General features: G+C 33.4%; 1 long non-coding RNA gene across 1 annotated transcript; it reads left to right on the forward strand.

Moving 5' to 3' along the window:
• The first annotated feature begins 889 nt into the window (after window positions 1–889).
• On the forward strand, window positions 890–3,750 carry LOC103487245 (uncharacterized). Its single transcript, XR_007817718.1, has 3 exons — window positions 890–957; window positions 1,230–1,336; window positions 3,616–3,750. It is a non-coding gene; the product is annotated as an uncharacterized LOC103487245 (long non-coding RNA).
• Window positions 3,751–12,759: the final 9,009 nt, after the last annotated feature.

Below are 12,759 nucleotides of genomic sequence, written 5' to 3' on the forward strand. Positions count from 1 at the left end.
TGTCCATGATTTCCCCGGCATCGTCGACCTCAATTATCTTTGCAACTTTGATTGAAAGAGTTGCTCAGTTGTCTATTTGCTCTTCTTTAGAGCTTCTCTTCATGGTCTCGTAAAGTACCCATAAGTCAATCAAAGGATATTGTACTCAAATCTTTTAATTCTTCAATAGCTATGTCACACCCCACTCCAAAACACTCTGAAAGGAAGTGGAGTGTGACTGCCTAGACATTCTATGTCAGATTTTCCGTGAAGCAACGCACAGAACACCTATATATTCATGCATTAACACACTTAACACACTTAACACACTGCATGTATTTGATTAACTAATAATTCATGTGTATAACTTTTTTTAGTATAAAAACACTTTGAAATGGAGGAATAAACCTCACTTTTAAAGCGAAAAGTCATGTTGATTACTGCTGATTAAACTCACTTTGGACATACACAACTTATATATGTATAACTACGTAGAGAATTAAAATATCTTCTACTTTTTCAAAATCAATGTTCTACACCTTAGTCATGTGGTATATTAGACGAAAAAGAATTGTCAATGTGGAGACGTCATAAATAGTGTTTTAACACAAGGCACGAAAATATATATGATGATCATGCCTTTTACCTCCAACTTCAATTGATCTCAAACGCAATCTCATTTGTACTCCTTCAAATCGTTTGAAATGTAAAAGGTAAACATATATTTTCATGAATCCTCCATTTCTAAGCTCAAGACGTACTACTCTAAAATAAGTCACTTATCTTACAAAAAGGGAGAGAAAATTGATATTATAAATTTATCTTTTTATTTGGTATATTATATAAATATGTTTTTTGATAATAGCCAAGATTGAATCTGCAAGATGAGCTGCCATCATCCTCAAATCTTCACCTCCCAAGGAATTGGATCTCTGAAGACAATGTCTTAAGCAATGCGACCACACCTCCAACTTCAAGGTATACCATTAAATTAAGGTCTCTAACTTTTTAAATATTCTATTTTAGATCAAAGAAAAAGTTTAATAATGTGTACAGTAAATCCTTTCAAATTTTAATATTTATTCAATAGGTCCTCGAATTTTAATATTGGAGACTTATTAAACATGAAAATCTTAAAGGGTATTAAACGTAATTAATATTGAAAAGTGAAAGGACCAAATTTGTAATATAAACAAAGATTTGATATATAGTATTAGTTTGATAAAAGAATATTTGAAATTTGGAAACAGATCATCAGCAGAAAGTAGAAATACAGTTTATGACCCAACATATGAATCTATGGGATTGCCGATAGATCCTCATTTACGCATGTTCCTTGCAAGGCGCGATCCAACAGGTAATCAATACCGATAAACATGACTATATCGGACATAGAACGTATATTTATGGCCATAATTAGAATAATTTTTGGAAAATATTATTTTTATATAATTTAGTATCTTTTAATTTGTGTATATCCAACTCTTTAATCTTTAGTTATTATCAAGAAAATATACAATTATTCTAGACAAAATTATACGGTATCAAACAAAGCTTATTTGGCCGCCCCCAACCTTCAACTGTCGCCGCCCGAAGTCTCAGTCCATACTTAGCCACCACCGCCCACTACCAGATGATCCACAATCCACTACTCTGCTCATATCCACGGTCCGCCGCCTACTCCCAGAAGAAGGTGAATCTCCGTTTAGATCCACGATTCGCCACTCCGCTTCGCTCCACTCCCAAATGACAATGCTCTGGTTCGGGAAGGTTGTTGTTGCGAAACCCGTCTTTTTTGTTTGCAAAGAATGCCACAAAGCCCTCTGTTCGCGACTGTTCACCTGTCGAAAAGCCTTTCTTTATTTTTTTTTTCAGTATTGTGAAAGGTTTTGCTCGCCTTCACCCGCCGAATTTTCATCTATATTGTAAGCATCAGCTTTGCTCAGTTTTGCTTCTAATCAGACGTTGATTCATTCGAAATACCTAGTTTCTCACAGATCCGACGATTTCTGTTCATAGATCCAATGCTTCCCGTTTACCAATCCAAACCATTTGCTTCCTCTTCTGACTTGTGATTTACTTGTGTGTTGTGAACCATTTGTTGTTTACTCTGTATCTAACTTGTTATTTGTGATGGTCTCTGTTTCTTCTGTCTTTGTAGTCCTACTACTTCTGTATTTGTGATGGAGAAAATTGATATAGCACATCCCATTAGCACAATTCTCAATTACACAAATTATATTACTTAGGCTCAACAAATAAGGAGTTTTTCTTATGGCGTATAATTACTGGAGATATTACCAAACCTTACAAACCCACTCCTCCCATGAAAAACATTAAGTACATTGAAAGATCCATCTTATGGCATACGGTGATGAAGTAGACCCATCTTACGTGATTGCTCAAGAGACCACGGTAGAAGACGTCAATTACATTGAAAGATTTGAGGACTAGATAACAAAAATCATCAAATCATCACTTGGTTGAGTAGCACTTCTATTCTGACTATTCATACTCAATTTGATGCAAAAGAACTTTGGGATTTTTCTGTCCACATGTTTTTAGTTTATTGGACTTGCTCATTATTATTAATTACATTCTCGACTTGTTTGTCTAAATCAGGAGGGAGGACAATCTGTGAATGAGTATCTTGCTACTCCTCAGCCAATTAGGACTAAGTTAGACCAGGAAAAAATCAATCCGAACCATAATCATCTCATAAAAGTCCTCATGGGTCTTCGCCCAGAGTATGAATCACTTCGTGCTGCTTTGTTACATCACAACCCTCTGCCATCTCTTGATGCTGCCGTATAGAAAACTTTATTTGAAGAAAAATGACTTGGCATTTTCTTCTCTCTACCCTCTTGCAACCACTCATCCACGACCTACTAACGAATATACTTTATGCAAAAATTGTAAGCTTCATGGTCATAAATTTGCTAACTACCTAATTATTGAGTGCAGGTATCGGCACAAGAAAGGTCACATCTTGGAAAACTATCCAACTCGCCCACCCTACCTTCCAGCCACTCACTTAAACCCAAGTCTGATCCTAAAATTGGTTCTCAATCTATTGTTGCTGCTACCACCCCATTTGATATCATCGCACCTTCGAACTTTTAGTTAAATGACTTACTGAAACAAGTGGTCTCTTCTAACTCTACTGCTCTTGCCGTCACCCTAGGTTCAGGATCCTCAGACAGGACAAGTGATTGGTACCAGGCAGAAGGTGGGACGATTATTTGAGCAACAACGTCCATCTCCAATCCAACAATTACCATAATTAGAATATTTTTTGGGAAATATTATTTTTATATATGCTTACCTTTAGTGTCTTTTAATTTGTCTATATCTAGGCCTATAATCTTTGGTTATTATCAAGAAAATATACAATTATTCTATACAAAATTACAATATTATTTACTTCAAAGTAAAATAAATAAATAGACAAATAATTCCCACCCATAATAATATTGTGAAAAACTGAAAATAATAATAGTATCGAGTATTTTTATGATGCTAACATTTTCAATTAGTCAGTTTTCTATAGCATATCGAGCCATTTCGGTTCGGTAAGTTCTAAGGAAAAGCTAATCTAACATTCCTACATTTTCATTTCTTAAAATTGATTTGCAGGTGATGAAATGTGAAAAGTGAGAAGCTTTATCACAAGTTATGTTCTTGAACTTCTTCCAGCTTAAGAAGTAATTTCTTAAGTTTTAAATAATTTGGGAATAACTTCCCATAACAATTAATATTATTGTTCCTGGGAAAAAAAATGACTTAAAATTCTATTTTGGCGTTTGTCATTCAAACTTATATTGTCATTGTGTTGCCTGCTCTATGTGATTTTTAATCCTTTTATGGGGTTTAATTCTTTTATATCTATATGTAAGGAATAAATCAATTCGTTTATTAGATATATTTACATAATTCTTTCCATATATAACAACAATGGTTTTTTGAACAAAAGTTATCCAATATAATGTTGTTATATTTTCGTAGATGTGTTTGATTCTAATTTAAAAATTTTGAATTTGATTTCAAAATATATAAAAAAAAAATTGTCTTTTGCTGTGAATATGAAAATGCAGTAAAAACGCAAGTATGCTTTAGCATTTGCGTTCCGGGTTGAATTCTGAGCTTAACTTTACTATTTCTATTTTCAAGATTTCTTTTCAATTCTCCCAGGTTGCATAACATATTATTTCTTCCTCTTCCTCTTCCTCTCATCTTTCACCATTCTTTCATTTGTCTTTCTTATTGAAATAAATCACACATGCATTCATGTTCTTGCAAAACTCGTTTGCTCTTAGTTGTTGTACATATACCCGTCATTCTGGCATTCTTCCCTCATCATTTTTCATCATACATACCTTCAATTGCTTAAAGAATGGTCATTTTATGATCTTGTGTATTTGTTGTACTATTTCTTCACTCATGTGATATTTGTAATAAGGACTTTTGCACACTTTTCACAAATTCACTCAAAAGACACTAGTGATAATCACTGAAGAGTAGGCTTTTAGTCTCAAACATGTAATGGTTTGACTTAAATTTTGGTCCAACGTTACTAAGAGTCTCATGTAACCAATTCGTATAATCAACCCTCACAAGGTAAGACTAGACTAACTCAACGTCCTTAGTATCAACAAATCCAAAATTTGAACAGTAAAATCTAATGACAAGATTTTCATTTGCCTTTCGCTGGCATAGGATATATGTCATACGTGAAAGAATCAAATTACTCAATGAAACCATGTGAACTTCTTGCATTTGGAATTCAATTTTGTAAAACATGAAATATATAGAGAAAAAACATACAAATATGGAGGATAAACAATAGGACCTTAGCATCTTTTTATAAAGAGAAGAAAATAGAGAACTTACCGGGCTCGAAGTCCACAACTTTTTGGTAATTCCTCTCCAAAAACTTGAAGCCCAATACTTCTCTGCATGAACAACAAAATCCTAATAACACCATCACTCGACGACCTTACAAGTATCAAGAGACTCCATACTTGTGTATGGAGCTTAAGGATTTGATCCTTACAAGATACACTTACTATGATTTCTAAACCAATAAGGGTTCTAGGAAATCCACGTCAGGATCAGTGTTCACCCTAAAAGTAGGAGTTGTGGTATGACATAACATCAAACAAGGAAGCATTGCAGACTCTACTATAAAGGCTAAGTACGTTATTGCTTGTGAAGCAGCAAAAGAAGCAGTTTGGCTCAGGAAGTTCCTACATGATTTGGAAGTTGTTCCAAACATGAACTTGCCCATCACTTCTATATTGTGATAACAATGGGATAGTAGCCAATTCTAAAGAACCTCGTAGCCACAAACGAGGGAAACACAGAGAGGAAGTATCACCTGATATGGGAGATTGTGCAATGAGAGGATGTGATCGTTACCAAGATTACTTCAGAGCATAACATTGATAATCCGTTTACAAAGACTCTCATGACTAAAGTGTTCAAGGGTCATCTAGAAAGTCTAGGTCTACGAGATATGTACATTAGGTAATCTAGGGCAAGTAAGAGATTTGTAATGGATATGAGGATGCCTCAGTTTATTGTATTTGTATATATACGTTTTATGTAATATACTTGTACATTATATCATTTCTAATGTTTGAGGATTACTTTATTATGTACATACCATAGTGACTAGAGTTCTAGTCCAAGTGGGAGTTTGTTGGATTTTAAGTGCTAAAACTCGTAGATAGTAAATATAATCCATTGACCATTATTAATAAAATGTTATTATTATTATTTCAATAATTTTTATTGATTATATTATTAGTTTTTTTCTTAATAACCTAAATGTAATGAACTAACATTCTAAGTTGTTTGATAAGTCTTGAACAGTATATATAGACATACAAGGATCAATGTTTGATATATAGCTTAAAGGATCTATAGTATAGGGATAAGGTTGGGTACTTTATCTTGGTAACACTATGGATACGACTCACTTGGTATTTGATACAAACACAATGATTCAACGCATTCGTGTAGGTGACATGCGAGTGAAAGTATCCTATGCAATAAATTTGCATAAGACCGAACTGCAAAATAGTAAGCACTAGATATAACTCTGTTAACTAGTTAGGTTTCTATTTCATTAGAATGACCTAGGTAACTTAGTCTTAAATTTGAGTGTATTATGAACTCCTGTTTGCGGGAATTGTCCTTTGATTCGTACGGATAAGAGTGGCCAAATTGCCCACTCAATATGCTTATCATTTTGGGGACAAAACAAAGTGGGGAGCTGGAAACATAATCACACAAGATGGAATTCACTCATTCTCGATTTTAGGGTAAGTAGATAAGTGTTCCCTTAAATGGTGTCTTCGAGACTTAAACAAATGATCCTACCCTCTCTATGGCACGAGAGAGGTTTCTGTTTAATGGTTGGACCATAAAAGGTTGTTCTTTAGAGGAGCACTAATATTTAAGGACTAAAAGTAACCTAGAGGTAAAACGGTAATTTGACCCAGGTAGTGTTACGAACACTTGTGAATGACTAGCTTTTTGGTATTGTTCTATATTCGTCGACACGTAAATATATCTACAGTGAGAAGAGTTCAACTTAGAGTCTTTAATGGAGTGTACACACAGTTAACGAATATTGATTAATGTGATTAAAGAGTTTTGTCAATTAATCTCATATCGTTGTAGCTTCTGATCTGTAGGTCTATTAGGTCCCCTTCCTAGCTTATAAAGGGTAATGAGATTTATTTATATTGATTGTAGTTTGAAACGTTCAAATCTAGTGTGGGAATTAATATAATATATGGTGATACATTATAATATGAAGTTTATTTTTAAATTAAGCTTTATTATATAAATTTAATTTTGGATATGATACAAAATTATTTATGAGAGAATAAAATATTTGAATGAGTTCAAATATTAATTTAATGTGATTCATATTAAAACTATAGGTTAAAATTTAATGTGTGTATGATATATATTAAACTATAGGTTATGAGAAAAATTTATATTTGAATATGATTCAAATTTGGATTAAATTTAATATAAGATATTTAATTTAGCAATTATTTAATTGGAGAATTACTTAATAGTTTAGTTTAATTTTATTTAATTAAATTCAAACTATAGGCTATGCGAGAGATATTGATTTAAATATGATTTAAATGAAATATTAATTAAATATGATTTAATTAATTATTTTAATATTATAAATAATAATTTATTAAATTAATAGGAAATGTCGGTGGTTTTCTCACCTTCCCATTTTTCTCTCAACTTCCCACTTCTTCCGTCTGAAGAAGAGGGAGATATCTATGTAACAAAACAAAAAAGTTTTGTCAATTCTACGTACCTGCAATTCCTCTCAAGAAAAAAGAAACTCTTGTTCCCTTAGAATTTATCCCTTCTCCAATTTTGGTTCCACAAACCAAATATAAACCCATAGAATAGGAAGGTTCTCAAGTGGTAGTGCCCCAATTTGAGTTTTGTAGATCCAGAGACGTCAACGTGCGTAAGTTTATTGTTCTTTATATTTCTCTGTAATTTATTTCTTGAAATCATGGTTAGCCATAAATAAATTAGTTTTTACCAATGCATTAGTATTTTTAGGTTCCAATTAAAATTGGGTAATGGTTCTGTAATTCTTTTGCTGTGCAAGAGCTTTCATCCCTTCAAATCATCAACTTTCTTACATGAGGATGACATCACTGCTTTCCAGGGAAGTAAGCTTAAAACGCATAATGGTTCCTCGAGTAGTCCCTTTGTCACGTAACAACCTCATAACATAGACCAACCTTGTTGCATGAAACCTGGTCGCATTAAGCAGAATGCAATCAAGGCCTCACAGATTAGGACAGATGAAAAGAGAAGCTATTCTAAGAATTTGTTCAGAAAAGCTAAGTGTTGAGTTATTACTCAGTGATAAGAGTAGATCTGAAGCTAGGCATTCTAAAGAAGGAAATTTAGTCAATGAATGATTTTTCAAATGTTTAATGATTTTAAAGTTTCTTGTTGAATTGTAAAGTTGTTCACACGTTAATGTATGAAAAGAATGTCTTCTAGAGAACGCTTTGTGTTATGCTTCGAGTAAAGTTCATGTTTGATGAATGTATGTTTGCTTGCTAGTAAACCATTAGCTTATTCCTATCAATGAAACTAACTACTATGGGCATATAAGGAGTATAGGCAGCCATGTAGAAAATGATTACATGGTGAAGTGAAGCTGACCAATGCCTAAAACGAGCATATTGAGCTTAGCGACTTGAGCAACGAGAAATGAACAGAAAATTTTCCAAGGGATGTTGTTGTTGAAAAGAACATCACATTACTCTATGTGTGGGAATGTTTCATGTTCTTAGGAGAAAGAAATCTAAGAGACAAATGAGTGATTTTTGTTTTATGAAATGAGTCAATGAAAGCCATGTTTATGAAAATAATTTCATATATTGTATGCCCAAAAAGGTTTCAAAATATATCACTCACTAACTTTAGACTTATGTTTTAAGTTTTTTTCTTTCCCAAGTCACTAGGTGTTAAGGCCAAGTTGGGATAAGAAATGTGTGCTACCACTCATTGAAGTTGTGCAAGACGTTAAAAGCTTTATGTTATAGTTAATGTACTTAAGGAAGCATGTGAATTGTATTTGGATCGCATATTGTTGAAGTTAATAAAAGAGAAATTGATTCCTATTTTTCACTGTGTTATGTCATTTCTTATCACCTAACTTGAAGTTTCAAGTTATATTAAAGGAGTTAAGTTAAACTAGGTAATAAAGCCAAGAATCAAAGACTTAAGTTGAGTGTTTTGTCATTTCACCTTGAGGTGTCAAGGCTGTTTAAGTTGTATGGCATGCCGCATCGCAAGGTTTAGGACACGTGTGGGGCGGGCCGTGACACATACCCTATATCTAACATTGCTTGCTCAAAGTTTCTAGTGCATAATAGACGGGGCATAAAAAACATACCTAGTTCTTCCAAATTTCTTTTTCTCAACTGGGACCTTAACCTAAAATTTCTTACCCTTTATAACAGTACTCTTCTAGCAAGAGAGCTAGATGACTCTCACCTTATTCTTCTTATGTAGCTCCATTAGCAATAATAAATCTGTTTGGGAAAGGAGCAACAAAAACATAAGAGTTTAAATTTAGTGGTGGATGAAAACTTACCCCACATCTTCTGAATCAGCTGGTCTACTCCTAATCAGCATCCTTAGCACAAACAAACTAAACTGGCTTAAGAAGGCATAAGGGAGCTCTCAATTCAACAAACGGTAGAGATGCCACTAACATTACAAATATTAGACATTGGTTGGGTGATAGTCGTCACACGTGAAATGTGTTATCTCGTTCTACTTAATTCATGATTGTTCTCTTGTTTAATGTCCATAATTGATTATTTTATAGGGATTTGGTGTCATAGAGGTAAAATCGGTTGTTACAAGCTATTCGATGATGATTTGAAGCAATTAGGAGTTAAAAAAGGTAACTAGACTTTTAAGGAAAACAAAAGGACGAAAATGCTCCTCAAAGACAACGCAATAAAGGTTGCTCAGTGCCCACTTAATGCCAAAACCCTAACACTTTAAATTGTTGAAGCTTCGCAATGCTCCCTTTTGCATTAATATTTTTAATAGTGAGATTGGGTAAATAATTCTTCGAAGCATTCAAAATTGTGGTTTCTTATACCCAGTCTATTGTTTGTATCTTAAAAATGACCCATATTTCGAATCTCAATCAGACTCTAATCCCTCAATACTGAGATGCACATATCAAATATGCCAAAGCCAAGATGCATCGTCATTGTAACATATTGAGGCATTTTGCAATGACATTTTGAATGTGAGCAAAAACATTCAATTTTTTGTCATTAACACCTTAGAAATCAAATTACTTGCATTTATCTCTTAATGAAATGTTATTATCTTTTAATTGAATGTCATAACCTTTCTTTAAGAGTTAGCTCAGGCTCAAGATATTACTTTCATATTGGGCACATACTAGACATTTGAAATAAGTTGGTGCTCACCATTCTTTAATCGGATGAGAATGTTACCTCTTCCTTTCACTTCTATCTTGGATTCATTGTCAAACGCTAAATTGTCACTCACCAATTCATCAAGCTCCACGAACATGCTTTTTACTCCACGCATATGATTGCTTGCCCCAGTGTCCAGGTACCATGTTTTATCTTTACTCCATTTACTATTTGTGCAAACCATCAACAAGGTGTCACATTATTGACTATATCTTAAATATAGTTTGTCTTCTCTTCAACTATATTGTTTCTAGGAGATCTACATTCGGATGTTTGATGACCAAACTTCTGACAATTATAACATTTAATGTTTGATTTATCATACCTTTGACCTTGAGTTGCCCTGTCCACGACCTTTTGTTGATTTTCTCGATCCTCTTTGGTAGTTATTGTTGTTTTCACTAGGCCTCCAACCAAGTCCTTCTCCTTGTCCTCCTCCTCGTCCTTGATGTCGGCATTCTCATCCTTGTCCAATTCTATTATTGGGACTAACTCCTCAATTAGTGTGTAACTTGAGAAATTGATCCTTGATTCCTTCTTTTTTTTCTTTTCTTCATATGCCTGTAACGAACCCATGAGTTGCTCAATAGTCATGACCTTCAAGTTTTTGTTTCTTCGATTGTGGCAACAATATGATCAAACTTTGAATCTAACGATCTTAGTACTTTCTTCATAGTTTTAACATCATCAATCTTTTAACCATTTCTTTTAAGTTGATTGGTGACAGTTAGAACTCTAAAAACATAGTCTGGGATGACATCCCCTTCGTTTCATATGCAAAGTTTCAAACTCTATCTCTTAGAGTTTGAAAACGTACATTTTTTTACTGATTAGCTCCCTTGTACGATGTCTTTGCTTTGAAACTCTCATCTAATCCTTGATAGATTAGATAAAGAGCCTTCAAGTCTCTCTTTCTTGAATCTCTCAAAGTATCTTTATGCTTGAGAAAGACCACCATCATTCTATAGTTCGACGTAACCTTTCTCTATAATCTCCTACACATCTTGTGAGCCAAGGAGAGTCTTCATGTTGATACTCCAATTATCATAGCTGCTATTGTTGAGTATTTAGACTTCGAATGGAACCATGTTATTGCTTGTCATCTTCTTAAAAAGAATCTTTAAAGTTATGATACCACTTTGGTGGAAAGGTATTTTGGAGGTTGGAGGAAGTTTGGCAGAGAGAATTAAGGAAAGAGACTACTAGTGTTATTCAACACTTCTATTTTTTTGCCACTCTTATTTATACTAGTTGCACCCCTAATTGTATGACTATGATTATATCAATACATTCTCCAACTAACGGTTACAAATGCCTCTCTATAATATTTTTTACCATTGCAATCCTTTCTCCTAAACATTTCTTCAACTTTCTTTAAATATCTCCAATAATTTACTTTAGCATATTATAGTAATTACTACTTTTAGAAGTTGAGTTTTTATTTGGACTAGGTCCAAATATTGTTAACTCAAAATCAAGTATATATTTCAAAAGATTTGAGGTTCTAAATTGAAAATCATCATCAAATAGACAACTATCGTTGAATAAAAAAAGATTGATGGAGAAATTAAACATTGGGTATAGGTAAGAAAGAAGATATAAGCGCTTTGCCTTTCTTTCCCATCCCAATAACTTGAAGTTCCAACACGATAGCATCAAAGAAAGAGATTAATATTGTTTATAATAGATCCATGATGGGTATCAACAAAAAGAGTATCACATGCATCTCTTTATGCACTAATCTTCCTAGCCAAGACAAAGGAGACCCTAGCCCCTCATTATTTCATACGGAAAGGATCTTCTACTGCTGTTGGAGCAATTGGTTAGCTAAAAAGAACTTGGATGTAAAAGAACGAAACCAATTCAAACTACAATTAAACTAATTGAAACACAAAGAAGAGAGGCACGACCCAAACTTGCGAAAACCATGAAAGAAAGTCCCCAAGTGTTGCGAATGAAACTATTGAAATAGAGCACGACTTCCCAATAAGTTGCGATTAAAATGACAAAAACATGAAGAAAATGGCACGGCCCGAACTTACAATTAAAAACATGTTAAAGATCTCAATAAGCTGTGAATGAAACAATTAAAACAAGAGGCACAAACTTGGAAAGAAAACACTCCGAAAAGAAGAGGCACGCAATCTTGAGGTGGATACACGTAAGAAGAATCCCACGTAGCAAACCCTAACGAAGCAAAACTAGATAGGGATTTAATCGTTCAAACCAACCCAATTTATTTGATCTCATAGAAAATGATGCCTCATATCTCCATTTTTAACAACATACTAATACAAGGGACCAAATTTACAATTTTTCTAGAGTACAAGGACCAAAATGAATTTCAATAAACTTTTTAAAAGTACATTGACCAAAATGTGTTATCTTAAACCTAAGTTATAATTATCGATCAACCGTAATTAGATAACTGTTTTAAATAGATATGCAAAACAAAATTAATTTCAAATGATAGAATTAAAAATTTCATTTACTTTTTCAGGAAAATCTTAAAGCCAGCAAGTAACTTATTTTAGAAACGTTGTGAAAGCAACACTTATTTTGAAGTAATCTTAGTGAATTGAACCATAATATGCTTTACAAAACACAAAAAACGATTCAAATGCTCTTATAATCCACCTCTATTCCCAAAATCAAATTTTCAAATGCAGCCTTAATCATTCCTAAATACACAGCCTAAATAAGAAACTTCAAGGACAAAAAAAAGATAACTACGAATATTCTCAAG

This window comes from Cucumis melo, chromosome 2 (assembly GCF_025177605.1).
Source record: "Cucumis melo cultivar AY chromosome 2, USDA_Cmelo_AY_1.0, whole genome shotgun sequence".
In the NCBI taxonomy this organism is placed as follows: Eukaryota; Viridiplantae; Streptophyta; class Magnoliopsida; order Cucurbitales; family Cucurbitaceae; genus Cucumis; species Cucumis melo.